At 33.3% G+C, this 26,199-nt stretch overlaps 1 protein-coding gene across 30 annotated transcripts in view; it reads left to right on the top strand.

Moving 5' to 3' along the window:
• SOX6 (SRY-box transcription factor 6) overlaps positions 1-26,199 on the top strand; it is a 695,707-nt gene that overhangs the window by 171,693 nt on the left and 497,815 nt on the right. For all 30 annotated transcript variants that reach the window (XM_045039006.1, XM_045039005.1, XM_045039007.1 and 27 more), the window contains one exon: positions 24,463-24,534. The gene's annotated coding sequence lies outside the window, so the exon portion shown is untranslated. The remainder of the gene's footprint in view (positions 1-24,462; positions 24,535-26,199) is intronic.

Genomic DNA, 26,199 nt, shown 5'->3' with positions numbered 1-26,199 from the left:
AGAGTAAAAAGTAGATCTACTTACTTCCTGCAAGTTCCTTAGTTTCTCAGTTTCCTTTCCTAAAAGCCATGTCTATTACCACTTTCTTATGTATCATATACTATGAAATGGTTTCTTAACACAAAGATATTCTTAACATTAATGGTATATTATATATATTTGCCTGTATCTTGCTTTTTTCATTTCCACCATATATATATGTATATAGGATATACCTATTGGGACATTAGGTGCTTTTTCATTCCTTTTAAGTGACTACATAATATTCCAGTGTTTGAGTGTATTATAATTTACTTAGCAATTCTTTATTAATGGACTCTTTGGTTGGTTCTAATATTTTGGTACTATGAACAAACAATACTGCATTGAATATCCTTGTGGAGTCTTCTTTGTGTTCATGTACAAATATATCTGTAAGACTAATTGCTAGAAATGGAATTGTGGGTTAAAGATTATATGCAAATAAAATTTTAAATTTAAAGTTATTTTCAAATTGCCTTTCATATCTGCTGTGCCTATTTGTACTCCTAACAATAATGTTTGAAAGTGCTTCTTTCTCTATACCCTGGATCATATAAGTGAAATCTGATAGCTCATAGTTTTAGTTTATATTTTTATCATTTTCTTTAGATTGCTTATCCTATGTTTAAATGTCAGTCATTTTAAAAAGTCGTCATTTTTAACCTTTGCGTTATAGAATATAGTATCCAAGTAGAAAGATACACAAAACAAAGATGGTTATCATAAGGTGAATGTCTGTATAATCACCACCCGGGTTAAGAAATAGAACATTTGTAGCATCTCCAAAGTCCTTCTTGCTCCTCTACCAACTACTACTCCCTTTCCTCCTCCAAAGGTAAAGTTGTCACTATCACTTTTTTTTATGGCAATCACTTCTTTTTTTCCAAGTTCTTATTTAAATTCCAGTTAGTTAACATGCATGTAATATTAGTTTGAGGTGTAGAATTTAGTGATTCATTACTTACATACAACACCCAGTGCTCATCAAAACAAATGCCCTTCTTGCTACCCATCACATATTTAAGCCATCCCTTCACCCCTCTCCCCTCCAACAACTCTCAGTTTGTTCTCTATAGTTAAGCGTCTGCTTCCTAGCTTGCCCCCTCCTCTCCCACCTATGTTCATCTGTTTTGTTTCTTCTTTATGCTCAGAGCATGTATCCATAACAGTATAGTTTGGTTTGCTTGTTTTTCTATAATTTATATAAATGGAATCATACATTATATATCCTTTTATGTTTGCATTCTTTTCTTTCATAATACATTTGTGAGATCCACCCTTCTTATTTTGTATAGCAGTAATGTGCCCATTTTATTGTTGTACAGTATTGCATTGCATGAGTGTATCACAGCTTACCCATCCTATTGTTGACAGACATTTCCAGTTTGGGGCTAATATGGATAATGCTACTGTAAGCATTCTTGTACACTTCGTTGCATTTCTGTTGGATAAATACTTAAAAGTGCAATTGCTGGATCATAGGATATAGTATCTGATCTACATTAGATAATGTCAAACTGTCTTACAAGTCTTTCTAATTTATACTTCCACTAGCAGTGCATGAAAATTCTTGCTATCATGTGCCTTTGCCCAGTATTGGGATTATTAGTTTTTGTAGCTTTTATTTTGATGCTGGTGGATATGATGTAATATCTCATTATGCTTTTAGTATGCACTTCTGTAAATATTAATGTTTAGTACATTTTCATATTTGTTGACCATTTGAAGTCCTCTTTTGTGAAGTTTCTTTTTGTTCATTTTTTTTTTTTGGCCTAGTTTTCTATTCAATTCCTTTTTTTTTTTTTTTTTTTTTTTTGGTTACTGATTTGTAGAAATTCTTAATTTATTTTGAGTTCAAACCAGTTTATATGTTGTTTTAGCTTGGGTTCCAGCAAAAGCAGAGGCCGTGATAAGGACAAGGGTACAGATAGCTTTTTGGGAGTGATTCTAGAAGTAGAAGAGAAGGAATGGTGACGGTGGGGCAGGGAAGAAAGAAAAGCCATTATTAAGGTCACCACTATCGGCATTGGGGGCTTTGATTGCTCTAGGACCTCTGAGAATAGTATAGAAGGAACACCTTCCTGAAGGAAGGAAGTCTGGAGCACTTACTCAATGTGGTTGACTGTTCCCTTTAGGAGCATTTAGTCCCCCAACTTCCAAACTGTGCTTGTGTTGGGCTAAGTGTACTCCCATAGCCTTTACAGAAGGTCTAAAGTGGAAGGTGGCAGGATGCTCAGTGAGTACTAAATACTTGCCCAAACCAGTAAAGTTTCAGCTCACATAGAGCTGTCTATTGTAGCTCTGGCTAAAATCAGAAATGGGCCAGGGAACTCTTAGGTAGGGGGATCAATGGTGTCCTTTGTGTCTTTTAAATATCTTTCCCCATTCTTTGAGGTGACTTTTACTCTCTTAATAGTATCTTTTGTGAACAGAAATGCTTTCTATTTATGTAATTATATTTATCTACGTTTTCCATTTTAGCTAATATTTTTAATCTCTTAAGACATCTTACCTTGAATTCATGAGGACGTTCTTAAACTTTTTTTGAATAGTGTGTTTTGTTTGAGAAGGTGATGAAAGGTATAGATAATCTCCCCAGGAAAATTACACATGATTATGTTCAACTTTGAGATGTTCATGGAACCTTCGAAACCTTTCCATGGAACCCCTAGAGGTTCATTGATCTGAGGTTAAGAATTTCTAGTTGTTGTTTTACCTTTCAAATTTAGACTTATTGACCACCTGGAACTAATTTTTTAGTATGGTGTGAGGTAGGGGTCAAGTTTTATTTTATTTTTCCATGTGGATGTGTAATTGACCCAGCATCATTTGTTGAAAAAGCAAACAACAAAATCAACCCTATCCTTTCCCCACCACTTAGTAGTGCCAACTTAAAATTTTGTTGTAAATCAAGTACTTATATCTGCTTAGTTTTTTTTTTTTTTTCCTTCTGTGCTCTTGATTCTGTTTCTTTGGATTGTTTTTCCCCTTGGGCCAATTGCTCTCGTCTTAATTACTACTGCTTGTTCTAAGTCTTGATATATAGTAGAGCAAGTCTGTCCTTTGTGTTGTTCAAGATTTTCTTGGCTTTTCTTGGACATTTGGATTTTCACATAAACTTTAGAATCAACTTAGCAAGTTATGTATATATACATATTCACATGCACCAAACTGTTGGAATTTTTATTTTGGAATTGCATTGATTTTATCTATATATTAATTTGAGGAGATTGACTTCATTACAGTTTTGAGTCTTCCAATCCATGAGCATAATGGAACTCTCCACTTAAGTCTTTTAACTTATTCTCAAAAATGTTTTATAGTTTACTGCAGTGAGGTCTTGCATTTCCTTCACTAAACATTTTCCTTAGATATTTGACATTCATAATGGCTTTAGGTAAATGGCATTTATAAATTCTGTTTTGTTTGGGGTTGTATATAGAAATGCAGTACTTTTGTATACAATACCCTTGCATGAAACAAACTTGCCAAATTCACTTATTGATTAGAATTCTTTATCTGTAGATTCTTTAAAATTTTCTACCTATACAATCATATTATTTGCACAGAATGACAATTTGATTTCTTTTTTTATTTTTTATTTCTATTAAAAAAAATTTTTTTTAACGTTTATTTATTTTTGAGACAGAGAGAGACAGAGCATGAATGGGGGAGGGTCAGAGAGAGGGAGACACAGAATCTGAAACAGGCTCCAGGCTCTGAGCTGTCAACACAGAGCCCAACGCGGGGCTTGAACTCACGGACCGCGAGATCATGACCAGAGCCAAAGTTGGCCGCTTAACCAACTGAGCCACCCAGGCGCCCCGATTTCTTCTTTTTTTTAATTTAAATTTTAGTTAGTTAACATGCAGTGCAATATTGGTTTCCTAATACCTTATACCTGTATTTCTTTTTTTAATCCTTATACTTGTATTTCTTTTTCTTGCCTTGTATTGTTTAAGACTTGAAAATACAATGGTGAGAGTAGAAGCAGTGATAATGGGCATCATTGTATTCTCTATCTTGGAGAAAGAGCTTTTGATAGTTTACCATTAAGCATGATTGTATGATATTTGCTTAAAAATAATGTTTATTGTGCAGTTGTTGCAGTTGTTTGGTACACCATTCTAAATATGTTAATTAAATCAAATTTGCTGATTATATTATTTAAATAATATATTTTTCCTGTTTTTTTAGTCCACTTATTTTATCATTTATCAAGAGAGATATTTTAAAATCTTTATCCTAATTATGATTTTGTCTATTTTGCTTTGTATATCTGTCAAATTTAGCTAAGTATTTTGAGACTGTGTCATTAGGTTCATACAGATTAAGAATCATATCTTAATATGTGTTTTATGTATATGAAAATATATATTTGGTGGATTGACTCTTTTATTCAGAATGATTACCTTTATCTCTAATAGTGTTCTTTGCTTTTAAGTCATTCTTGTTTGATAATAGAATTTTCTTTTGGTAGTGTTTGCATGTTATATTTTTAAATCTGTTTACTGTTATTTTTCTTGTATTCTTATGTTTTAGAAGGGTCTCTTATAAACCACATGTAATGAAGATTTCATTAATTAAATCTTTATTTTCTTTTAAAAGGTATTTGATATTTTAAATTAAAAAGTTTTTATTTAAATTCCAGTTAATTAACATACAGTGTAATGTTAGTTTCAGGTGTACAGTACAGTGATTCAACACTTCTATATTTTAAAATTGGAGTATTTGTCCATTTACATTTAATCTCTGAACATCCTGTGCATCATACTTCCAAATCTGGCATGCCCTGTTCTCCAACTGCTTTGCTTTTCTCTATATCACTTACCATCATCCAAAATACTGTTCATATTAGTCATTTTGCTTATTCTTGGCCCCCGCATTAGAATGTAAACTCAATTAAGGCAGGGACTTTTTTTGCCCATTTTATTTATTTATATATCCACATCTCTTTGTGGATATGCATTCCAAAAATTTTGCCAAAATAATAACTTAATAAGTTGCACTCCACATGTTCTTTTTGAGATTTACAAAAAACATTAATGTATTAGAAAAGTTATACAGATATAAAATTTATTCAGCCAAGAATTTCCCAAACTCTTAGAATCATAGAATCTTATTGAAGTGTAACATCTGTTAACTCAGGAAACAAGTGTTCTAGAGAATACACTTTGGAAAACACTGATCTAGCAGATATGATTATTGAAGGAGTATTTCTAGTGTTCATAGATTAGAGAGCCATTTAGTCGATCTCCATGTGGGGAGGCCACTAAACTAGTGTTGAGCAAACTATGTCTAGGTGGCCAAATCTGGCTCGCTACCTATTTTTGTGTATAAAATTTTATTGGAATATAGCCATGCCCATTTATTTATGTGTCATCTGTGTCTTTTGCTCTATGATGACAGAGTTGAGTAGATGTGACAGAGACCGTATTATGGATTTTAAAACTTAAATCATTTATGGGACACCTGGGTGGCTCAGTTGGTTGAGCATCCAACTCTTAATTTCAGCTCAGGTCATGATCTCATGGTTTGTGGGCTTGAGCCCCAGGTGGAGCTCCACATGGAGTACCCCCCCCCCCCCCCCCGCTCCAAAACCCTGCTTAGGATTCCCTCTCTCCCTCTCTCTCTGCCCCTCCCATGCTCACACATGCTCTCTCTTTCTCTCTCTCTCTAAATAAATAAACATTAAAAATTTAAAAAAACAAATCACTTACAATTTGTCTTTTTACAGAAAATGTTTCCTGATTCCTGTTAATAATGGTCAGAAAATTTCTTGAGCACTTTCTACTTTGCTTGTGGCCTCAACATGTTGCTAGACATTTTTATATAGATCATCTCATTTAATTATTTTAAACATCTTTTGAGGTAGGGAATATAATTATTTTTATTTTACATATGAGGAAACTAAGATGCAGAGAAATTTAATAATTGCTCATGATCACACATCAATAATAAGTGACAGAGATAGGGTTTGAACCTATGTCAGCCTCCTAGTCTTTGTTCTTTCTCACTAAACTAGACTGCCTTCTGGTTCCTGTTGCTCTATAGAGTGAGAAATAATGGAATAAATATTAAAGAAGATTAAAAAACTCATACTATTCAATGTAATTGTTACTCTAGGAGGTTAGCTGTGCAAGCACCGCTGACTTTATTTTAAGGTTCTGTGTGCTTACAATTACTTAAATGTACCAATAGTAAATATTACATTCTTATAAAAATGTATATTTGTGGAATAGGAGTTTAAATAAGTAACTTCCCAGATACAATTTAGTATTTTTCACATACAACTATTTTAAGTTGATTCTGGTGTTTAAATATCCATTTGTAATTTATTTTATTTTATTTTATTTATTTATTTAAAAATTTTTTTAATGTTTATTTATTTCTGAGAGAGACAGAGCATGAGTGGGGGAGGGGCTGAGAGAGAGAGAGAGAGACAGAATATGAAGCAGGCTCCAGACTCTGAGCTGCCCACACAGAGCCCGATGCGGGGCCTGAACCCACAGACTGCAAGATCATGACCTGAGCTGAAATTGATCGCTTAACCAACTGAGCCACCCAGGCGCCCCTCCGTTTGTAATTTAGAAAACATCCTTCTTTCATTCTAATTAGTCTTGCATACAGTCTATCCTAATAGAAAGGAGAGAGTAACTAAATATTTTAGATGCAACCATGCCCATGATAGTAACAGTTGCTACCATTTATTGAGTAACTAAGTGCCAGGAGACTGTACTAATTACATATAAAGTAATCTCATTAATCTTAGCAACAAATTTGTGAGGCAAAATACTATTATCATGTGCATTTTATAGATAAGGAAACTTAAATTACTTATCAAGGAAAAAGTAGTTGATACACCTGACTCTGTACCTTCAGAAGAATATTGCTGATTCAAAAGAAGTTAGGTAATTCTATTGGCTAAATTAAGACTGTTATATAGCAGAGTGGACGTACACCACATGAGCATTTTCCCCTGCCATTGCCTAGGGTTACAAAGAAAAGGTTTAATTGCCACAATAACATTATGTCTAGTAATGGGCTATATTTTACCTTAACTTTCTCTTATTTTTCGATATAGGTATAGAACTCACATTATTAATTAAGAGGTTTACTTGCATGTTCAGAAAAAAAATTCTTTGAATGTTGGTCAAGATAATGACATTTGTGAGTGTGAACGCTGTATAAAATAGAATTGCATACTTTTTTCTGCTTAATATACTTTTTCCACTGAACAATGTTCAGCATTGTGGAAATTTAGAAAAGTACAAATGTATAAAGAAAAGAAAAAATTTAGCTCTACTCTCATACCTAGTAGCAGTGTTTGTTAACAGGTTAATAGTTCCCAGCCTTTCTTTTATTTTTTTAAAAGTATGTGAATATAATTTTTATCCTTTTTATTTTGCTTCATTATTATCACATGAGCATTTACCCAGGGTTCTATTGACATGCTATTACCCAGGATTCAACATAAAAGTTTTGATAACCATGAAATATTTATGCCTTGTGAGTGGACTCTATTTTACTTACACTTTCCCCTATTTTTAGATATAGGTTTCTTGAAATTATTATTGTTATTGGCATTTTATCTCTTTTTTTCTTTTGCATTTTAGTTTATAAAAATATAATCATTCTCATGTCCAAATTCAAATCTGGAAACATGTAAAATGAAAAGTAAAGATCTTTCTCTCACTATGAAGAGTTTCCAGTATTTGTCAATGCCTATGTAAGCACATTTATATCTATCCTTATTTTGCATAAGTAGGATCTATAATCTGCCTCTTTACTTTTACTCTTTTAAACAATGCTGGTATAAATATATTTGTACAAAAGTTATTTTTGTGTTTATGACTATTTCCTTAAGACAGATTCTTACAAGTAGAGCTGGGTCAAAGAGATGGATATTTTGAAGACTCTTAGCTAAATTTGTCAAATTTAATACACTGCTATTGTAGGAAGAATATGTTAACATAATCAAATAATACTTCATGCTATCATTATAAATAACTTCTACAAACTTTACGGAAACATGGCATGCCAATTTCCTAAAACCTTTTTAGGAAGGCCCAATCATTTATGATATAAGTAGATAAATATATAATATAGGTATGTCACATTTATATCTATGTATGTTATGGCTATAACATACCTACATATGTATGTATGCATGTATAATATGTATTTTCACACACACTGAATTTGTTTAACTGTAGTAGGTCTCATCATTTTCCCTGTACCGTAGATTTCAACCCAGCATTTCAGACTTAGCATTGTTATTCTTACTGACATTAGTTAGGATTATTTTTTTCAGCATCATTTTTTGAGGTTGTAACTTGGTTTAAAAAAAAGTTGGGTTTTCCTATGACCCAGCAGTAGCACTGCTAGGAATTTACCCAAGGGATACAGGAGTACTGATGCATAGGGCCACTTGTACCTCAATGTTTATAGCAGCACTCTCAACAATGGCTAAATTATGGAAAGAGCCTAAATGTCCATCAACTGATGAATGGATAAAGAAGTTGTGGTTTATATACACAATGGAGTACTACGTGGCAATGAGAAAGAATGAAATATGGCCTTTTGTAGCAACGTGGATGGAACTGGAGAGTGTGATGCTAAGTGAAATAAGCCATACAGAGAAAGACAGATACTATATGGTTTCACTCTTATGTGGATCCTGAGAATCTTAACAGGAGACCATGGGGGAGGGGAAGGAAAAAAAAAAAAAGGTTAGAGTGGAGAAAGCCAAAGCATAAGAGACTCTTAAAAACTGAGAACAAACTGAGGGTTGATGGGGGGTGGGAGGGAGGGGAGAGTGGGTGATGGGTATTGAGGAGGGCACCTTTTGGGATGAGCACTGGGTGTTGTATGGAAACCAATTTGACAATAAATTTCATATATTGAAAAAAAAAGTTGTGTTTGAATCTTAATTAAATCTTCATCTATTTAAAAATTATTCAAATTTATTTTTATTTTTAAAAAATTTAAAAAAGCTTTTATTTAAATTCCAGTTAATTAACATACAGTGAAATGTTAGTTTTAGTTGTATGATATAGTGATTCAACACTTCCATACAACCCCTGGTACTTATTACAAGTGCCCTCCTTAATCCCCATCACCTATTTAGCACATCCCCTTGCCCCTGGCCTCTCCTCTGGTAACCATAAGTTTGTTCTGTATCATTAAGTGTCTTCCCCCTCTCCTTTCTCATTTGTTTTACGGTTTCTTAAACTCTACACATAGGTGAAATGCTATGATATTTGTCTGTCTTTGACTGACTTATTTCGTTTAGCATAATATTGTCTAGCTCCATCCATGTTGTTGCAAATGGCCAGATTTCATTCTTTTTAATGGCCGAGTGCTATTTGATTGTGTATGTGTATCTATCCATCTATCTATCCCTTATCTTCTTTATCCATTCATCAGTTGATGGACACTTGAGCTGTTTCCATAATTTGGCTGTTGTAGATAATGCTGCTATAAACATCAGGGTGCATGTATCCCTTTAAATTAGCATTTTTGTATTCTTTGGGTAAATACCTACTAGAGCAATTGCTAAAGTCAACAGTACAAGAACAACAGGGGCTGGCAAAAATATGGAATAAAGGCAACCCTTGTATACTGTTGGTGGGAATGCAAACTGGTGCAGCCACTCTGGAAAGCAGTATGGGGGTTCCTCAAAGAATTAAAAATAGAACTACCCTTTTAATTCTTTTTAAATAAAAAGCCTTTTTTCTTCTGATTCTACAAGAAATGAATGCCAATGCATGTAAAAAGTCCAGGGAAAAAAAGAAAGAATAGAGAAAAAGAGAAAGTTTAATTTATAATAATTTTTTTAATGTTTATTTATTTTTGAGAGAGAGAGAGAGTGAGTGGGTGAGGGGCGGAGACAGAGGGAGACACAGAATCTGAAGTAGGCTCCAGGCTCTGACCTGTCAGCACAGAGCCTGACGCGGGGCTCAAACATATGCACCATGAGATCATGACCTGAGCTGAAGTCAGACACTTAACCTAGTGAGTCACCCAGTTACCCCTAATTTATAATCTTAACACTCATGGATAACCTTTTGCTGCATATCTTTTCTTTTTCTAATTATGCATATATATGTATACATTTATATGTAGACTTCAACACTCATAAATTACATTTTGCAGTGTATATATTTTTTGTGTTCATATGCATACATACCCATATAATAATTTATATGTTTTTATATTAATGGAAAAAATATATATGCTTCCTAAGCCTTCACTGTCCACTCCTTCCCCCCAGTAACAATAGGCTGCAGATATCTTCCTTGTTGATAAATATGGATATATACCACAATTAAATGATTGCATTATACTCTATTTTTTGGTTGTACTCTATTTATTCTAATATTTATGAACCTTTTGTTGTTTCCATCTACTTGCTAGCATAAACAATATTTCAGTGAACATTTTTGTTCATATGTCCTTGTGCAATAATTTACTTAGGATAAAATAGAAATAGAGTTTTTTAATCAAAAGACATGTACATTAAAAATTTGGATGTATTAAAACGGGCAGTTTTTACTTTTTTCTTACACTTTTTCATATTGTTCAAGTTTTTTTCTAAAAGTGATACAGGGAATGCAGAATTGTCCAATTGCCCTCTAAATATTTTGTGGTATGTTACATTCTCGTCCATGAATAGGAGTGCCCAATTCCTCATGCTCATAAACATTAAATATTAACAATATTTTAAATTTTTGCTAAAAATGTTATCTTTTATTGAGGTATGTTTTGTTGTATTATGTAGCATTTTAGAAATGTATTGTGATATTGAGTACATTTTTTAGCTTATTTGCTTTTTCCATTTTCTCATTTGTAAATATTCCAGTTATTTTTATGGCCTATTTTTCTATTTTTTTCTTATTGATTTTTGAGTTTTAAGACTCCCTTTTGTTATACCATACCAAAAATATACTTTTTTCAGTTTGTGGTTTGTGTTTTAACTTTGTTGGTGGTCTTCTTTTTAATATAGAAGTTAAAAATTTTTAATGTAGTCAATTTATTAATCTTTTCCCCATTTTATTTATTTATTTTTGTTTTTTATTAAAAAAATTTTTTTTAACGTTTACTTATTATTGAGAGACAGAGCGTGAACAGGGGAAGGGCAGAGAGAGAGGGAGACACAGAATCGGAAGCAGGCTCCAGGCTCTGAGCTGTCAGCACAGAGCCTGACCCTCTGTCAGAGCTCAAATTCACAAACCGCAAGATTATGACCTGAGCCGAAGTTGGACGCTTAACCGACAGAGCCACCCAGGCGCCCCAATCTTCTCCCCGTTTTAATGTGATGCTTAGGTATTTCTTATCTAAAAAAGTATAATCTTTATATTATGCAAGTCATTTAGATTTTTTAAAAGATTATTTATGTTTTTAGATTTTACATTTAAATAATTCATATGGAATTTATATTAGTATAAAGTGGTAGGGATTTAATGCAGTTTTTTCCCTATATGTCTACCTCTCTTCATTGAATAGTTTATTATTTATTGAGTAGTTTATTATTTCTCCACTGACTTGAAGTATCTTATATAATAGAGTCTTCTATAAACTGCCTTTGTTTTTAGATTTTCAGAAAAATTTATCTGCCTATCATTCTGTGTCAGTAATGCATTATTTAATTATTGTACTTGTGTAATATTAACATTAATATTTTTAAACCTAAAATTTATTTAGATTATTTTATTCTTGGAAAGAGATTAAACTTCTATATTTAATTTTTGAAATCACCTCAAATATACATTGTTTATTTGATGTATAATATAGCATCCTTGGCCTTAGAACATTTCTTTTAGTTTTATAAGTTTTCATATTGTGTATGTGATATATGTGATAAAAATTTTAATTTTTTAAGAAGAAGCATTTTGTCAAGTAAAATTGTTTTTAAAGTAAAAATGCTTTTAAAATTGTTTCTTTGTCAAGTAAAATTGTTCTGGGAAGCTACTCTGAGCTAGAAGATGCAAGGAGGCTTTGAATTACAGGCTGATGTGTGGACTTGGGGTAGGACCTGACCTAGAGAACTCTGGTGGTTGAAACACAGGAATAGGGTCAGAGTACAGAAATGGTGGGATTTAGAAGCTCTTTTACCATAGGTTTTAAATGGGCTAGGTTCTGAAATGTTAGGGAATGTTATTTAAACACAGTAAGGACAGGGCACTAGTTTTGAAACCAGAGATTGTGAATTTGAGTGCCAACCCTGCCAATTTACTACCTTTGTGAATATCTTAATCCCATTGAGTTTCATTTTCTTTCATTTATAAAATGAGGACAGTAATCCCATCACAAAGTAAATAGGATTTAATGAGAAAATAAATAAATAAATAAATAAATAAATAAATAAATAAATAAATAAATAAATATCAGTGGTTGGCCTATAGAATTTTCTTTACAATGTTTGATCTTTTTTTTTTTTCTTTTTTTAAATTTAAGTCTAGGATTTGAGTATTGGAGAGCTCTGTGAATTTCTCCCATCTCCTCATATTAAAAAAGGCAGTGGTTTTTGTCCCATTGCTAGCATGAGAGCATTAATGTAGGGAAATGAGAATTATGTAGTGTGTAGCAGGGTATTTTCCCTATGGATAGCTACAGAAACACACACACACACACACACACACACACACACACACACACACACAGTTTCATCAGTCTCATCGTAGATCTCAGAAAAAGAAAGGGAAATTAGGAAAATTCCAGGACAAGAAGATATAGAAATTGGCAATTGATTGGAACTGGGGAAGATGGGGAAGCGCTGGCACTGGAGAAATGTATTTAAGAATCCAGTGATTTAACCCATTTTCATTTTGCAAAGCATCTTTTATCAAATGAGTTAAGTGAGAGAGCAACGTATTGAAACTGATATATTATGAGAGAAGTGAATGCCAAGTATCCCATTCTACAGATGAAGTGACAGGTGATTATGTCCCTCACAGAATGAACACAAGCCCAGTGATTGGAAACTCTGACTTAAAATGAAAGCTCTGTCACTAATTTTTCATATGGTCCTACGTGAGTTATGTGTCTATTTCGTTGTCTGTAAACTTGGATGCATCTCATCCTGGTATCCCTGTTATTTTTCATATAGGAAGTGAGGTAATATCTGATAGATGCCAGGTGGACTCTACAGAGAAATCTTTAAGATGTTATGAAGAATCTGCAGTAAAAGGATAAGGATCTTTCCACATGATTCTCTTCATTTGTTTCTGTGTTTTTGAGAGTGAGCAAAAGACTTACTAAGTCTGAGAAAAGACTAAACTATAGTGTATGATTGAGCTCCCCTTGAGTATGCAGTGTGTAGTTATTGAGTGTGATGATGAGGTAGCATTGCCAAGGACACAGCTCTTACGTCACAAATCCTTGAGACATTCTTCTTTAAAATATGGGTGGTTATATTAGCTACAGTTAATTGGTGTAAGTTGTGACTTGGGCATATTTCAAGGAAAAAGCAAAAAGAGAAATACATTTATAGAAGACATTTCCATTTAGCATGTTCATATCTAATCATTACTAAAACTTTGGAGGGTAAATAATAGTATCTCCATTTTCTTATGCATACTATTTATTTACTTATATATATTTTAAGGATTTTTAAAAAGACTTTATTTTTAAGTAATCTCTACATCCAAAGTGGGGCTTGAATTCACAACCCTGATATCAAGAGTCACATGCTATACTTGATTGAGACAACCAGGCACCTCTCTTGTTCATATTCTTTATTTCAGAAAACGAGATTATATAGTTTTATAATCTGTTTTCTTCACCTAAACACATTTCACACAAAACTAATTATTTGTCTGCTTTACTAGGCTATGAGCTTCTTGAAGTTACGAACTCTATTCATTTTTGTTTTTTTAGTGCTTAACATAGTGCATGGTGCAGAGCAAACATTTAGTAAGTGATGAATAACTGTGATTTATTCTAGGAATCAGGACTCTTAGATAATTGGCCTATAGTCACCAGATCTATTTTTCTCTTCTTTTAGCATCTCTCCCCTTTTCAATTTCTATCACGAACTGAGAAATGCTTATAAAGTGCTATATGCATGCTATGTAGCAAGTTCAGAACATGTTAACTCTGCATTCACATAAGTTGTTCTGGTCTGAATCTAGTTGATAATGCAGCTGTTATTTTTATAATCTTATTCTAAGTACATATTTGCACAACAGGCGGTGTCAACTCATCTAAGTAACTTGGTGTTATTTGCCTGATACTTTAAATGACAGAGCTCCATTATTGAAGTCATTATTTGTGGTTAAGAGGGAGTGGTACTGAGAATGGAAACAAGAAGAGTGTCTTAAGATGAGTGTCAAAATGGACCCTTTTTAGATGTCTTCAAATTTATCTTGATTTAACTACCTAGAACAAGTGCAAAGAACAGTCCTTCCTCCTTTGTCTATCAGTTTACTCTATAGAAAATAGTGGGCTGATTTAAAAAAAAATTATGGGCTTAGAAATTAGTACTTTTTGCAAGTTTTTATTAAGTGAATGCTTTTAAAATGTTCTGAGACTTTATTTTGTGAACAGAATGTGGGAGAGAAAACTCAGCAGGGATGGAATCCTTTCCTCTTTCTGGTTACGATAATGCACTGCAAATGTTGAGGCTATTCTAACTATAATATTTATCTTACAATGAATCCAAATTGTCAGTTGCTGGAGATCTGGAATTGTGCTTTATTATTCTGTATCCCTAGAGGTCCCAATTCATGGTATGCATCCTGTGGGCCCTCAGAAATGTTAATTAAATTGCTGGAGAATTGCTTGTGTCATTCTCAGATTAAAAAAACAACGACAACATCCTGCAATAATTTAGACTTAATTTTTAAGTTAAATTCCTGTGTTTAGTTTCTAATCCTCCTTTCATTTAAAAAACACTTTATTGGGGCGCCTGGGTGGCGCAGTCGGTTGAGCGTCCGATTTCAGCCAGGTCACAATCTCTCAGTCCGTGAGTTCGAGCCCCGATCTCTCAGTCCGTGAGTTCGAGCCCCGCGTCGGGCTCTGGGCTGATGGCTCAGAGCCTGGAGCCTGTTTCCGATTCTGTGTCTCCCTCTCTCTCTGCCCCTCCCCCGTTCATGCTCTGTCTTTCTCTGTCCCAAAAATAAATAAACGTTGAAAAAAAAAATAAAATAAAAAACACTTTATTTTTTTAAAAATAAGAATTCCAAAATCATTGAGAATCTTTTCTGTAAGATAAAATATTTTATGGAGTTACAAGATTTTGATTTATGCACAAAAGTTTTTGTGAGCTTACCCACATTTACACAGTTGCCCTTTAACCCAAAAGTTATTGAATTTTAGTGTGCATAGGAATTAACTGGGGGCTATGATGTAAGATAGATTCTTAGGCCATACTCTCAGAATTGCATAATCAACAGGTTTGGGTGGGACCCAACAGTCTTTTTTAAAAATTATTTTCTTTAAGTTCATTTATTCATTTTTGAAGAGAGAGAGAAGTGCACACACGCACATGTGCAGGGGAGGGGCAGAGAGAGCATGAGAATCCCAAGCAGGCTCCACGCTGTTAGCATGGAGCCACACATAGGGCTCAATCCCATGAACCATGAGCTCATGACCTGAGCCAAAACCAAGAGTCAAACACTTAACCAACTGAGCCACTTGGAAGCTCATAAAAATTAATTTTAATAAGCATCCCAGCAGTTCTGATATAGGGAGTTTGAGGATTATGTTTTGATAATCACTTTTTTCTCCAGTCCTACTCACACAAGACTTTCTCTGAATTTTGTTACGAAATTGATACCATGTATGTCAAATCAGATAGGCTGCAAGAAAAAAAGGTGTATTAAAAAACACAATGATAGGAGTTATTTCCAAGAAGTATATTTTACAAAGAATAGCATGGATGTGTGAAAGAAGACATGAAAGAGAACAAGTTTATGGAGTGAAAAGTTACAAAACATATTCCAAATTTTTTTGGCCCATAGCTCATTTTTTCTTTGATTCTGGTCAAGTGACCTTGCTGCCTTATGTTGTGCTTATGAATTTTTTTATAGTCAAGACCTCAAAATATAAGAGTTTTTGGGATTAAGTTACACAATGATTTTGCAAATAGGTTTTGGAAGTTGTGGTCTATATTTTGGTCTTGGTTCATAGCAATAAGCAATAAGCCTTTGTAAAGTGTAAGACGTGCTGTCTTCTTCTAAATAATCTCATTCATTTTTCATGTAGACACAATTTTTATACTGACTTTCTTGTTCACAGATAGATCATCTTGAATTGTTATTTCAGGAGAGCACTAAAATTTTGTCAGTTGTGAAAATGTGTCAATCTTATGATTGACTATTCTGGTGCACATGTTGGTAGAGGTGAAGTGGTGGGCCTAAGAAATGCAACATTAATTTCTTCTCTTCTGATCCAGAAATACCTTAATTTCTCTTCTTCTGACCCAGATACCTTAACCTGACCATCTACAATGTGTTAAAGTAGGCTTAGGAAATGTTACATTAAAGTGTAAGTATGTACTTCCCAGTGGATGTGGATAAAATATAAAATTGTAAAATCTTAGAGTGGTAGGGACTTTGAGAGGAAACTGGCATAGTAGTTCTTAAGCACCATCTACCTCTAGACTGGCTTTGTTTTGGGAAGAAGAAAGAGCAACTGACTTGCAATCAGTATTTACCATATTACACTCAACTGCCCTATATACCTCTTTGTTGGCTTGAAAATATTAAACTAGATAGTTTCCTTAGCTTCAAAATGGAGTATCAGAATGATAAGCTGTTATCAAAATGTGGTCCACGGACACTTGGGAATCCCTGAGACCCTTTGAGAGGTCTGAAAAGTCTAAATTATTTTCATCATACTACCAAGGTGCTATTTGCCTGTTCACTATGTTGACATTTACACTGAGGATGGAAAGCAATTTGGGGCAAAATTGCTGGTGCCTGAGCACAATCTAGGCACTGGCACCAAATTACATTACTAGTCATTGAATTTTTTTTTTTTTAATCATCACTACTCACACATGAAAAATCTGGTTTTGCTTAAGAATGTTGTAGGTGAAGCAGGAAAAATGATAGATTTATTAATTCTTGACCCTTGAGCATATTTTCTAATATTTTGTGATGAAATGGGAAGTATACGTTTCTTGAGGAAAATCATGTGTGTGATTGAGTTGCAAGCTGAACTACTTTTTTTCATAGAACCTCATTTTTACTTGAAAGAATAACCAAAAGACACACAGTGGTTGTTTAGACGTCTGCTTGGCAGACATAGTCTCAAAAATGAGCAAAGTGAATCAGCCAGCCATTTTAAGAAAAGCAACTGACACTGCTGTCAATAATAAAATTTGAACTTTCAAGAAAAAATTAATAGTTGGAAAACTTGTATCCACCATCATGAACTTGATGGGGAGTCATCCCCAATACTTAGAAACTTTTCTGATAAGATTGGTGGTGATATTAACAAATGTGATTTTTAAAAAACTGAATAATGAAATATGTCAATGTTCTGAAAATCTACACAACTCAGTGTACTGATATTTTCCCAAATGAACCAATGCATGATGCTACAAAATCATCCAAAGGTAAAAGATGCATTTAAAGATCAGTGGGTTTTAAAAGTAAGAGAATACAAAAAGTTCATTGATATTCAGGCTTCAAATTTCATATTGCAATTAACCTTTGAGAAACTATTACTTGTCAAATTTTGATATCAAAGAAGAATAGCTCCAGTTGTCTGGAAAGGCTATTGAAACACTCTGCCTCTTTCCAACTTAATATCTGCGTGAAGTTGGATTTTTTCGCATGCTTCTACCAAATCAACATCTCACAATAGATTGAATGCAGTGGCACCTATGAGAATCTAGCTGTCTTTTATTAAAGAGATTTGCAAAAATGCAAAACAATGCCTGTCTTCTAATTTTTTATTGTGGCAAATATATTTTAAAACTTATGCTTTTGTGTTACTATGCAATAGGCTCATCATTGAATGATTACTATTTATTTTAAATGAATAATCTTTTTTCTCAACTTTAGTTTCTAATTAATATTGATAAAAGTAACCATAGCCCTTTGGGATTTTCAATAATTTTTAGAAATGTAAAGGAGTCCTGGGGCGCCTGGGTGGCTCGGTTGAGCAACCGTCTTCGGCTCAGGTCAGGATCTTGCAGTTCGTGGGTTTGAGCCCCGCATCGGGCTTCGTGCTGACAGCTCAGAGCCTGGAGCCTATTTTGGATTCTGTGTCTCCCTTTCTCTGTCCCTTCCCCGCTCATGCTCTGTCTCTCTTGCCTCTCAAAAATGAATAAATGTTAAAAAATAAAAATAAAAAAAAAGAAATGTAAAGGAGTCCTGAGACCAAAGTGTTTGAGAACCATTGGACTAGATGGTCTCTAAAGTTTATTTCAACTAATAACATTTAGAACATGCAACCATTCTGAGGTGCCTGGGTGGCTCAGTTGGTTAAGCATCCGACTTCGGCTCGGGTCATGATCTCACAGTCTGTGAATTAGAGCCCTGCCTCGGTCGCTGTGTTGACAGCTCAGAGCCTGGAGCCTGCTTCAGATTCTGTGTCTCCCTCTCTCTCTGCCTCTCCCCTGCTCATGCTCTGTCTCTTTCTCAAAAATAAATAAAAACATTAAAAAAAACCATGCAACCATTCTAATGTAGCATTACTCCTGTAAGAGATCTTAGACATTTTTCTCTGGATGCTTCTCAATGTTCCTTCTGAGTAGCCCTCAGTACTGAAATCATATTGAAGATGTAGGTTGAGCAGCATAGAGTACATGAATAGGCTATTAGAAGTAGGCTTTAATAATAACTATCTTTGGAGATTTTTAAAAATGTTTATTTATTTATTTTGAAAGAGAGAGGGAGCCCAGTGATTAATTTTATGACTATTATTCTAAATTCTTGTTCTGTTATATTGCTTAAATTGTTTTTGATCAATTCATTAGCTATCGCTACTTCCTGGAGTTTCTTTTGAGGAGAATTCTCCTGTTATGCTAAGTGAAATAAGTCATACAGAGAAAGACAGATACCATATGTTTTCACTCTTATGTGGATCCTGAGAAACTTAACAGAAGGCCATGGGGGAGGGGAAGGAAAAAAAAAAGTTAGAGAGGGAGGGAGCCAAACCATAAGAGACTCTTAAAAACTGAGAACAATCTGAGGGATGATGGCGATGGGAGGGAGGGTAGGGTAGGTGATGGGTATTGAGGAGGGCACCTGTTGGGATGAGCACTGGGTGTTGTATGGAAACCATATTGACAATAAATTTCATTTAAAAAAAAAAGAAAAAAAAAAAGAGAGAGGGAAAGTGCAAGTGGGTGGAGGGGCAAAGAGGGAGGAGAGAAAAAATCCCAAGCAGGCCCTGCACTGTCAGCACAGAGCGCCACTCAGGGCTTGATCCCATGAACCACAAGATCATGTCCTGAGCTGAGATCAAGAGCCAGACACTTAACACACTGAGCCATCCAGCAGCTTCACCTTTGGAGATCTTTAAGGGAAAATTCCTATTTCTTTGAGGAAGTAGGTTCTTGTTTCAGGAAAGCAGAGTGTTGAACTAGGTAGCATCTGAAATTGTCTTTCTTGACATTTCAGAAACACTCTTACTTTTGCCTTAGAAGATGGAAATGTCAGTAACTAAACCCTCATTTTCCATTCACTACTGCGATGTTCTTGTTAGCATGTGTGCTAAAAAAAAGTTGGGCATTAGCAAAAAAAAAATTTGGGCATTAAGTTGGTATCATTTCCTTTGAAAAATGAATTTCACATTTCACTTTTATAGTTAATTCAAATTCTACATAATTTAGTATAATTATTAAGAAGGAAAGCTAAGAATTATGGAGTTCAAGACACACCGTTTTTGCCTACTGATGCCATCTATAAAGAACAGAAATGATGACAATAGTAAATAAGGTTTTATTTTTTAAAAATTGATGCAGGTTGGGGGAAAGTTTCAGTTGTAATGCAAAATGAAATCTCTACAAAAATGTATTTGATTGAATTTGCATACAGGATATTTTTTAATGCCTCCCTAATTCTTATTTTGATGTATAAAAGACAAGACACTGATATCTTTTCAAGTCAGTTGAAAAAATAAATGCTTTAAAGGGAGTTGTTTTAGCTCAGAAGTCAATGATTCAATAAATTAAACAAATTTTAATCTTTGACCTGAGTTTGAAACATGTGATATTATAATTTAATGTAAAGGTGAACAAAATTTTGTTACAAGTGTTTTTGGAAGCACTTCAGTACTTAAAAAATACCTTAGAATCATTGACTCTCAGGGTCAGAAGGTCATTTAATCCAACCACTCATTTGATACTTGAACCTTCTTGCTAAATCAAATAATAATGATAATAATAATAATAATAATAATAATAATGGATGGGGATAAAAAAAGAAATAGGTGTGGCTTAGAGACAGCTTTAAGCAAGATTTAAAAAAATCTAGTTTGAAAGCTTTTAAACTTTTAAAGTATAATTATACAGGGAGGTGGCAGTGTTTTTATTTGCTGTTTACTTTTGATCTCTTACCTATTTTTGGTAGAGTGGGACATGCTTTTGTGAAAATGTTTATGGTTTCTTCACTTGATGTCAAGAAAATTGTTTGAAGTTGCCTTGTAATTCAGTGGTTTTTCTTTTTGTAACCTAATTAGTATTTGGCTTCGGTTGCCAAATTAAAAGCAAGTTAGTCTGGATTTGGGTGACTGCTTTTGAATGGATAAGTAATATACTGAATTTTAGAAATAGCTTTATTGTTTGGGGACAAATTAGACATGTTAAGCATTAAAAAAATCTAACTCCAGCTTACACGGAAGTTAAAATAAGCTTATACACTCAATGCTAATATTTTTGTTAAATTGTGCTTTACTTTCTGACACTTGTGTGCATACGTGTGTGTGCGTGTACCCATATTTACTTTTCTATAAATTGATTGATTATTATATGTGTATTTTTAAATTCAACAATACATTTTGCCATCATTTTTATGTCAATAAATATACATTTATATCATAATTTTTAATGAGTATAGAGTAGTGTTATATGTACATATCATAATTTGCTTATCCAGTTAGTGGGTTATTTCCAATTTGGGGTTGTTATAAAAATTCTGTAATGAACATAAATATTACATATATATTTCTTTTAACATTTTTGTGATTAATTCTTTAGGATAATTTTTAGAAGTAGTGTTGCAAATTCAAAGGATATCAACATTAAAAAATTTAACACTTACTCTCAAATTACTATTCAGAAAAGTTGTATCCAGTTTATAATCTAATCAATGGTATATGAAAGTATTTTTTTTCCCCACACAGTCACCAATACTAGTTTTTGACCAGTTTATAAATTATTTTGCCAATATTTTAGGTGAAAACATTTTATTTATATTTCTTTGATTATTAGGCAGATTATAGATATTTTTGTTATTGAACATTTGTATTTCTTCATTTATACACTTACTTTTTATATTCTTTTGTTTTTTATATTGAAGTGCTTGTAACAATTCACTTTTTATTTAATAAATTAAGGATGTCCAAAAGATTTGACAACCGGAGAATATGAACAATGTCACCATCATGGCCAGATATAATAGTCTGTGGCCCAGGTTGGATTATTGATTCTTCGAAGGATCCTTGAGGGGAAAGGCCATCACCTTTAAAAAAAAAAAGGTTATTGGGGTGCCTGGGTGGCTCAGTCAGTTGATCATCTGACTGTTGGTTTTGGCTCAGGTTATGATCCCAGGGTCATGGGATGGAGCCCTGCATTGTACTCCATGCAGGGCATGGGCCTTCTTAAGATTCTTTCTGTCCCTCGTTCTGCTCCCCTCTCCCACTCACTCTCTTTCCAAATATAATAAAAAAATGCTGTATTTATTAATTGAGCTATAATTTACATATAACATATTAGTTTTAGGTTTACAACATAATGATTTTACTTATTTAAAAAAAATTTTGTGTTCATACTGTCTGGTACAATCTCTCACCCATGGTCATTATTTGCTGAGTGAATGAATGAACAGACGGAGGAATGGGACAATCCATGGTGATTGGTGTTCTGAGGATTCATTTTCCTAAACAGATTGTGATTTTCCAGAAAAGATGGTGATTTGCTCTGACATTTCCTTCTCTAACTTTTTAGTTTTATGCTGCCCTCAAGACCAAAGTAGCCACTTTTATTTAGGAAATGACCTAAACTTTTCTAGTTCTTAAAGAAGTAGCTTACTTTAAATTGTTTTTTTGTGAGTTAATTCTTAACTCTTTGCCCTTCATAAAATGTTACCTGTTTATTCCTAAATTGTTTGCAGTAAGAAGTATGCATTTAAGTCCTCTTTTTTATAACAATTAACTATGTGACTTTAGAAGCTCATGCTTTTTAAATTGTTTGCTCCCAAAATGCACCAATAGTGTAAATCAGTTGATAATGTGAGTCAGAGTTGCTTTTAACATATGTAGTAAGATTGCATTGATATGACAATTGAGATTTATTGACTTCACATTGATGTATATTAGAATATTATTTGCCCTAAATGTCTGGAATCTGATTTGTTCCAATTTTAAATATTTCCAGAGTTAGAGATCTTAACTCCCAAAGAGTCCAATGATTGAGAAAATGAGATACTTGTTAGCTGCAATATTTTTTTGGATGCATTTTATTTTATCCCCCATTATTTAAATGCAAATGAAAGAGATGGGTTATATTGTATATCTTGTGTAATTCTAACTCATACTTTTAAAGGAATGGTTGCCAGAAAGACAAGGTGTGATTATTTTTATAATATACAAGTATTGGATTCTTCCAGATTTTATGCTTTTGGGTATACAGCATTTTGCTATAGATTTATTCTGTGGATAACTTCAAATTATAATTTACGACTCAGGGCAGGATAAAATGTAAGAATAGCTTATATCAGAACAAGTATTCTTTGCTGGCTTTGAATTGTACACAGAATGTGTCCACATGGTGTTATATAGTGTACCAGATAAAATTGCTCTTCTGGATCTGAAAACATTAGAAAGCTGTGAGGAAGAAATGGGTGTTACACCAAAAGTAAATTCAGAGCTACCTTCCCTGGCCAGACTCTCCTGTACTTCTTACACCCATGGAAGTAGGCATCATAGAATTGTTGGAAACCTGTGAAACCGGAGTGAAGAAGGCCTGAGGAACCATTCTTTACACAGAGAAGGAGGTCTAGAGAAGAAACCTAATAGTGTATTAGCCATCAATACTTAAACCTGTCCAAATGCCCAGGACTTTTATTATTTATCAATCCTGACTGGAAAATAGAATAATTTATCTGGGTCACTTAGGCAAAAAACATATTATAGGAGCTGGAGTCAGGGCTGAGTTAGATATTTATTTCATATCTCATATTCAGATGCCTAATTCATTTTAACCATTTGTGCTATAAATATAACGTTGAAAGTAATGTTTCCTACAAAAGATGTTGATCGAGATTCATTTTTTTTTTTCCAGAATGAATCTATTTAAATCTAGTTAGCTAACTAGCTGGTTAGTTAACTAACCTGTATGTTTACTAGCTATGTTTAAAAAGTGTGTATTGAATCAAACGAATCTCTAAGTCTAGGAAAGTTTCTGACCTAAATTAGGAACTCAAGTTCCATTATTATTTTAAGTTGAACACTACTCATAGCCATCCTCGCATTTTGGAAAGAATATGGCCCTTGCAACAAAGTTTCTTTGTTTTCATGGAACTAAAAATGTGCTGTATTTAGACCAAACAATAAAAATAAACTACCAAACTACCTTCTAATGCATGGGGGTTCTGGAGAGAGGAAACCATAGATATTTAGAGGCATAAAGTGACTCATTGTGCTAGTTAAAACTTTTTACAAGGCTAGCTCTGTGTGTTTGAGTTGCATCTGTTACTTCTTCAGCCAGAACTAAAGTGTGTGCAAGCAAAAGAATTTTGGATTGAATTTTGCCTTATGCAGAATGTATTGCATATAGCCTAAATGTCTAAATGGGTGCCATACCTTAGGCAGAACAAGAAATGCATCTTTTCATTTTTATTCTACCTATAAGATATTCCTGTTGGACACATCCAAGATATTTTCTGTGAAGTGCATTAATTTTAACTTGTAGACATAAATTAAACATGTTTTTCAAATGTAACTACTTGTAAGCTTCTATTCCCTTAAAAATTGTTTTTCTCCCTTTTGTTTTTATTTAATGATACTTTAAACACCTACTTTACTACTGCCTTTTTTTTTTTAAGCCGTAATGGATAGAGATGTTATATTCCTAGAGATAGAACAATGAGATAATTATTTATTTTGATATTATCATCTTGAAAAAGTTGTTAGAATAGATGGGGACAACTGCCTGAGTTAAAAATAGTATAAATTTTAGACAGAATGTATATACTCCTTTAATAAAACATTTAATGCAGTTTGCTTATATTATTAAATTTCATTTTCTGTCTAAACTTTCAGGTCACTTTCATGAATTCAAAGGCAATTTACCAGTGATTTCTGGGTGCTGGGGCTGATTTTTTGTCCGTATTTGTAAGTATTGGTTTATTTATTACTTTTCTCATTGTATAATGAAAAAGTTAACAGTTTGTAAACAAGATCTTAATTTCTTTTGTGTGTGAATTTTTATTATTTTCTCTGTTACTTTAAGTGTTATTAATTTTTTGTAAAAGTTTTCTTAAGAGGACTCTGGAAAAAATACCAGCTGGTGAAAAAAGCCTCAGTTTGTGATTTCCAGTAAAATAACACAATGGTTGGGCCCGTTATAGTAAGCTGAAAGAATAAATATCTTACTTTTTGAAGATGGGGCTCAATTATAGGAATGAATTACCTTAAAGGAGCTAGTCTATATACATACGAATAATTTACCCTGATAACTTCCCTCAGTCTTCTGGTTGTATGGACTTAAAAAGTATTATGAGCCTATGCACATGGAAAAGATGTGAGATGATACAGAATTCAAAGAGCTGTCAGTACATGAGGAGATTATGTACTAAGGAACCAAAGGCTTATTTAGTAAATGTATAATGTGTATCCAAAATGGGGGCGTTCCTGCCTTCTTCACCATCCCTAAAACACGAGTAAATTTTAAGTGGTATTTGGGAATACAAAGATATCTTTTTCTCAGGAAAGAAGATAAATTTCAAGAAAAAAAATGGAATGAACTTGAATGAATCAATTAAAGTACTTTAAATTTATATATATTTATTAGTATAGAAGTAGTTTAGAGTATGAGGCAGGTATTAAAAAAGTCTGTGTGCATATAAGACCATACTTAAGTAACTTGAGTTTAAAATATATTTATATGTGTTTATTGTTGGTAAGGAGCTCTTATACATTTGATAGCAATAAAGACATAGGAAACTTGTTCTCTTTTAGTGTACTCCTACAAAGGGGTTTTAAAGAATATGCTTCTAGGAAAAGTATTTAAAAAAATAAATTATAAATTGGAGTTTAAGTAATTCAGTATTTAAGCAGAGCATAGGGAAAATTTATTTAAAACCAACTTTATCTTTCTTTTAGTAGTAGCACTGATTGGGACAAGCATTATGAATCAGCTTTAAAAAATAGATGTGAATGTTGAATATAGTTTAATACATTTTTATATATTTTTAATGCTTTCTGAATGAATAGATTATTTTTGTGGAACTATCAATTCACATTTTATTATCTGAAGACAATTCTTATGTAAAACGCAAAATATTAAACGGCATGGCTCATTTGGATTAAATATAAGCTTTTAATTTGTGCAAGGTATCATAGTGAGGATTAGGAGGCGAAAAAGATGGAGAAAGAAATGTAAAGTACCTTTGAAGTGCTCTCATGAAAAAGGATAATTCTGAGGAGTTGAGTTTATCCTATTAGAAATCTGAGTGAAAGGAAAAAATTTTGAGTTGTTCAAATCTTATCTTAGTTGCTTTGTCCTTTCTTTTAACTCCTTTCTCTCTTCTTTTGTATCATTCAGTCATTTTCTTTTTTTTAAATGTTTATTCGTTTTTGAGAGAGAGAGAGAGAGAGAGAGAGAGAGAATAGGGGAGGGACAGAGAGAGAGGCGGACAGAGGATCCGAAGCTGGCTCTGCATTAAGTGTAGTGAACCTGATATGGGGCTTGAACTCATGAACCTTGAGATCCTGACCTGAGCTGAAGTCCAGTGGTCAACCAGCTGAACCACCCATGTTCCCCTAAATCATTTCTTT

This window comes from Felis catus, chromosome D1 (assembly GCF_018350175.1).
Source record: "Felis catus isolate Fca126 chromosome D1, F.catus_Fca126_mat1.0, whole genome shotgun sequence".
Lineage (NCBI taxonomy): Eukaryota > Metazoa > Chordata > Mammalia > Carnivora > Felidae > Felis > Felis catus.
Note: the sequence above shows the minus strand (reverse complement) of the source record. Positions and strands in the feature narration are given on the sequence as shown.